We start from the raw sequence: 5,779 nt of genomic DNA on the forward strand, positions 1-5,779 counted from the left end.
TGGGAGCGACTAGTGTCCAGCAGGTGCCTGTACCCATTCCTGTTTCCGCTGAAGGCTCAGGTGAGCCCATCCAGCAGTTTTCCTCGTGTTCTGGAAGCTCAGGGGAACTAGTTCAGCTAACTGCTTATCCACTGCCACTACAACCTTCATTATAACAACCACCTCTACAACCTCTACTCCAGTCTCTAGCTCTGTTGTCAGCTCTGTTACCTGTTCAGTCTTCAGCTCTGGCATCAGCTCTGTTTCCAGTTCACTCATTAGCTCTGTCACCAGCTCAGCCACCTGTTCAGCCACTTCCATCCTCTGCTGGAAGCTCTGATGAGCTCATTCAACCAGCAGGGTACCGCATCTCGCTAATAAATCCTTGACAGACTGTTTGCCGTTGCATCCTGAGCCAGCTGTGTGCCCTGTGCAGCTACAGTTAGCTCCACCCCTGCCAGAGGTCTCTGCACCTGCTGGCCCTGCCTTTTTTCCTGCTGGGGGTTCAGGAGAACCGCTCCAGCCTCATGCCACGTCAGCTGGAGGGCCCGAAGAATCCGTCCAGCCTCATGCCATGTCAGCTGGGGGTTCTGGAACGCCCGTCCAGCACCTCTCCGTTTCTGCTGATGGTTCATCCACCATCTGCTCCACCACCTGTGGCTTCCACGCTGTCGCCTGCAGCGCCACCATCTGCTCCATTGCCTGCGGCTGCCACACTGCCGCCTGGTCCTGCCTCGCCTGGTCCTGCCTCGCCTGGTCCTGCCTCGCCTGGTCCTGCGGTTGCCACACCACCGCCTCGTCCACGTCTGGCTCAGCCAACTCAACCTCGTCCATGTGTGGTTTGGCATCGGCAGCCAGCTTCCAGGCCGCTGACTGGACTTCTTCGCTGGCGCAGACAGCCTTTGGAACTGCTTCATTGCCACCGCTGGCTCCGCAATCGGCCTCCTGAACTGTATAGACTCTTGTGCTGCCATCCTCCGGACTGGCCTCCTGAACTTTTGCTTCCTGGGAGTCAGGGTCGACCATCTGAACTGTTATGAACTATTCCCTGAGCTCCAATCTCTTGGGGAAACTCTGTTTTGGACTATTCTATGAGCTCCGGGGTTTCTTGTGAATTTTTTTTTTTTTTGGACTTTGTTAGTTTCAGGCCTCCGTACTGGAATCTGCTGGGGAAGACTGTGACACTGCAGAGCCTGTGACGATTTTTGAGGTTAACAAACTAACTGGACTATTGAGATATTCTCAGGACATTTACAGACTCCCATGTTATAATGTGCCCAAAGGGGCCACAATGTGGAGCTCCTTACATTAAGGAACAGTAATATTTGGGAATCTTTACTGGAGCATTAAGAGACGACCTTGGAATTGAGTCTTTCCAGTACTTTCTAACAATATTTGCAGAACCCTGTGCCATGTCTAGTGAAAAGTGCATACCCAAAATGCAGACTTTGATATGAGTAAATGAACAAAAGCAAACTTTTGGTGAAGCAAAAGTCCAAAAGGCAGCAAACAGCAAAATCCATACATTCTATCAGGCGGAGAACAATAGAAACTCACATGCAGACAAATGATACAAAACAGTACAACAAGACTGTGGAGCAGTTCTGAGAGACTGGCTGTTAGCTTAACTACTGCTGTTGGTGATGACGGGGGAACTCCTGTGTTGCACTCCTAGTCTCCTCAGACTTGTGCCTTTTCCAACTGTGTAGCACCTAAATGTGCATCATGTTAGTAACACAGCATTTGTATGTGACACAAACACAACACAACAATGGAGGATGTGATGGTATACCTGCTGCTTATATGTGTATATAATATATATCTATAGCTTTTTGTCAGGTTTTTGTGCAGCTATTTAAGCAGGTGCTAAAAAAGCACCTTGTACCAGAGACTACCACCTAATAGAAAACCCTAAAAACTGAGTCGAGTCAGGTCAAGCCGAGTAGGTATTAGTGGAAAAGGCCTGATACGGTCAAAGGTTCAGCTGGCTCTAGAAGCTTTGCAGGTTCAGGGTCCTCTTGCTTGTTATGAGCTGGCTTCACCACATGAAGTACAGGAATAAATAAAAGTGTCTGGGCTGGCACAGAGGCTGTATTATCTTGCTTCACCATCTTGTGGTACAAATCAGTATTACAAGAAAGAACAACCTGGCCCTCGTTCAGCCTCTTCAAGAGATATTTCAGATATAAAGTTACATCTGGTGTTTCTTCACATTTTGTTGATAGCTTTAGTTAATTATGGAAGATTTAAAACTATTTTCTAATTCACCAATAATTAATTAATTCAGCCCTTTAAACGGTGTGTTGGTGTTTCAGTTGTTCTTCTTTACATCAGGCCATGTAAATAATTTTCTGCTATAAAGGAAATCATTTTAATTAATTCACAAATTCAAGTGATAAACATATTATAGACCAGTGTGAGCATCCTGAGAAGGCCACACTCACAACAAGATGTTAAACATGTTTCAGGTTGTATCTCATAATAATTAGCACTAGCATCATACTCATATCCTGTCTGATATATAATCTGAATGTGAAGTTTTTCAAAGTCACATATTTAACTGTGGATGTAAGAGCTGTGCTCCACCACTAGATGATGGTGTAGATCAAGGTTTGTAATGGAGCAGCTGGTCCACTGTGAATCACTGCACCTTTGTGTTTGTTTGTTTTATGAAGATTTGCAACTGAACAGAGATTTAAACACTGAAATAGTCACGACTCAGGCACGTTAATGAGTAAACATATTGATGCCTGTTAATTAGGGCAACTCTCTTAGGTGCTCAACTCACATGAAACCCGGGGACATGATGCTTTAACACTGCATTGCAACATTATTACATTTTATTATAACAGTACTTTTCTTAAGATAGTATAGATAATTCTAGTAATCCACTTAATACTAATCTAATTACTAATAACCTAATCCTCCATATATTTTATTTCTAATAGCTGCATCGATATATTTTTATTGTCCTTATTTTGACCTTTTTAGCGCTGAATGCAAATAGTAATAACAGTTACAATTATGTCATGATAGATTTTTTGTAATTTTCCTGTCCTTTGCACAATACTGGCTCACTGCACTGGTACATAAAAATGTTTTTCCTATCTACGGTAAACAAAATACTGTACAGTGCTGATGTAATTAGCAGATAATAAGTTATGTGTTATTCTAAATTTTGCTTGTGTATACCAGCTCGTGCAAGTCCCTCCTCTTGAAAACATGTGACCTCCCCACACTAAGAGGCTTTAAACAAAGACAGCAGTGAGACCAGTGTCAGCACTGGTCTTGTTTCCTGAAATGGAGCAGCTGTTAAAAGAGCTTCAATGTTTGGCTCCCGTTTGTTGATGCTTGTGCTCTAATGGTTCTGAAGGTCAGAACGTCCTTTAAAGGCCACCGTGTTTAACATAAGAGACATGAGAAATATCATCATTCATTCACCCGTCTTCCCCGCCTTCCTCTCTTTTTTGTTGACACAGCTGTGGTCATTTTGAATTTACCCAAATTAAATATCACTTCCGTCCTTCTCCAGCATCTTTGTGATTATGACCCAGTTAACGAAATAAAAGCAATGTCAAGCTCATTTTCAAATTCTTTATTAGCAATTTTAATGACATTATGTGGAGCAGATGTTTACCAAACCACCAGAGAGGGGTCTTATTAAGCTATTAGTTAGCAGAGGTTAACCCGGCAGTGGCAGGGCATGAATTCAAGAACCTTATCTGCGTGTGTCGACCTACACTCGAGGAAACATGGTTGTTTGTTTTTGACACCAGTGTAGAGCATTTCCTTATATATAATCCACAGGCCTAGATGTCAGGAAAAGACATTCAGCTAACAGCCAGTGCCAAAATGTTTGTTATCACTTCTCTCTCAGTAAATAATGTGTATATTTCTCATTGTTCGCATAATTAAAACCCTGAGTACATATATTTCATTCAGTGACAAAAGCACTTACAGTACACAAGCACATGCTAAAAACACACAAACAAGCAGATGTTAAAATACTATCCTCCCCTCAAACCCTCGCACTCAAACACTGCACGCAGACGTGCTGTAACTCTCTCTCCCAGCCCCAAAGCAGGGCCAGCATCTCTGCAGCAAATGATTTAGCAATCTAATTATAAAGTGTGGAGAAACATCCTTTCATGTTTACTACCAGTATTCATTACCTGTAGAGGTGCAGCTCAGGGAGAAGCATTTCAGTGGAGACCCGTAAGATTTAGAGCAAGTTAATGTGATAAGAATTCAGCACTTTAGGGTGGAAAAAACACTGGAAGCTGTTTATACTGCTTTATAACTTTCAAGCTTTGAGTAAATGTCTTTAAGTAAACGGACATATTTTTGACTCTACTAAAATTATTGAAACATTTAGATACATTAAAAATATATGTAAAAATGTAAAACTTAATGGCTGGTGGACATAACATATATAATCTATTAGGGTAGCTTTGCTTGATTCACAGTTCAAATAATGTTTATTTGCTTTAAACCAGGCCATGGTGTGCCTGAGGTGACCGTATTAAGGATATCCCCTCTGTTTGACAACATTTGGATGTTCACAATAAGGACAAACGTATTAGGCCAAATCAACAGGGTTTGCCAAGTGCTGAGCCAAATAATGCTCAATAGCTCCAAACCTCCTCTGGAATTAACTTTAGCACAACAACTTTGCACAGAGAGCTTCGTGGCATGAGTTTCCACACCCAAGCAGCTCCTGTAGCTGTAAGGTGGCCCAGTACTTTTGTCCATGTAAGGATGAAATGTAAGGATGATCACATTATGTGTAACTTTGCCCAATTTTACTATGTGTATGCACCAATGTAAAAACATGGCGACTTTCCCAGTTTCTTTTCAACAAAAAAGATCACATTGATTGTTTTTTTTTTTAAGTACTCTGCAATCGTTGAGTGTAATAATTAGATTACAGTAAATAACATTAAACAACCCCTAAGCACCTCCACAGAGGTCCAGGTGAGTCACAGCTATTTTGGCTATCTGCAGTGGTGCCTGCGAGCAGGTATACAATGTATACCCGCTTGTACCCACAGAGATTTATAGTTTGCCTATAAATATTAAATAATAAATAATAAAAGGCTGCGGGATCTAAAGGAGCAGTTGCTCCTTTTTGACAACAGAGCTCCCTAAAATGTAATAAAACCTGCAGAAAGGAGCAAGGAGACAAGGGGCATCAAATCCATTTAGAATTATTTAGACTGAACCCCTGCAGACATGCTTGAATGAATGAAATGGATTACAATGAATATGATCCTGGTCCTGTCCTTTCTCTTGTTGTTCTATAACCTGTGAGCATCATAGTAGGTATAAAATGAATTCACATTTAAAACGCCAGCTGATCAGGAGTACACATGTACAAATATAAAAATATGAATCAACACGATCATCAAATCTAGGGCTCAAAGTGGGTGTGTAAAGTTCCTCTAGTGGCTGCTTGAGTCTGACTCCTGTGGTAAAATGTCCTGCTTAATAACATTATGAAGCATGTTTACAGCCTCGTGCAAAGAATGGTTTGGGCTCGTGTAGTTTCCTCCTCTGACATCAGACAATGGTTGAAGTCATGGTGGTTTTATGCACCCGCAGAATTTAATTGAAGCCCAAAGTAGTTGTCATGCTGACATCAGTATTTGCTCAAAGCACTTTTTCTTAAACATCAATTCAGCAGGGAGCAATAAGCTGCATAAATGAATGAGTCCATTCCATGAACAGCAGATTTCCCATATCTGACAATCTTGTAGCAGGTGGGACTTGCTTGCTCTTCTCTGCTAAACTTAGATTTTCA

The sequence above is a fragment of the Pelmatolapia mariae genome, linkage group LG4 (genome assembly GCF_036321145.2).
Source record: "Pelmatolapia mariae isolate MD_Pm_ZW linkage group LG4, Pm_UMD_F_2, whole genome shotgun sequence".
Classification (NCBI taxonomy): Eukaryota; Metazoa; Chordata; class Actinopteri; order Cichliformes; family Cichlidae; genus Pelmatolapia; species Pelmatolapia mariae.